The sequence below is a fragment of the Mycetomoellerius zeteki genome, unplaced genomic scaffold, assembly GCF_001594055.1.
Source record: "Mycetomoellerius zeteki isolate Tzet28-1 unplaced genomic scaffold, Tzet1.0 scaffold214, whole genome shotgun sequence".
NCBI classification, from domain to species: domain Eukaryota; kingdom Metazoa; phylum Arthropoda; class Insecta; order Hymenoptera; family Formicidae; genus Mycetomoellerius; species Mycetomoellerius zeteki.
In genome coordinates, this window is record NW_017257106.1 from 25,742 (window position 1) to 26,073 (window position 332).

Below are 332 nucleotides of genomic sequence, written 5' to 3' on the forward strand. Positions count from 1 at the left end.
TTTTGTCACAGTATAAAAGGATATACAATAGGGACAAGCAAATCTGTAATTTATAGCATGCAAATGTGTACAATTATTGATAAGTATGTACATACATATATATATAATATATATATGATATCTTATATATTATTTAATTGCATATAGTAAAAAATAATTACTTAAAATTATGAACATGAGATGTCGAGGTTATTTTTCTGCATTCTTCCTGCAGTCTAGTCAAGTCCTTACAATCTTACAACTTGAAATGGCACTTCAGCTTTAGCACTGAAAATCTTGGCATGTTCTTTTGAACTTGCACTATTCAGTGCAACTCATGGAACTCGTCCAGT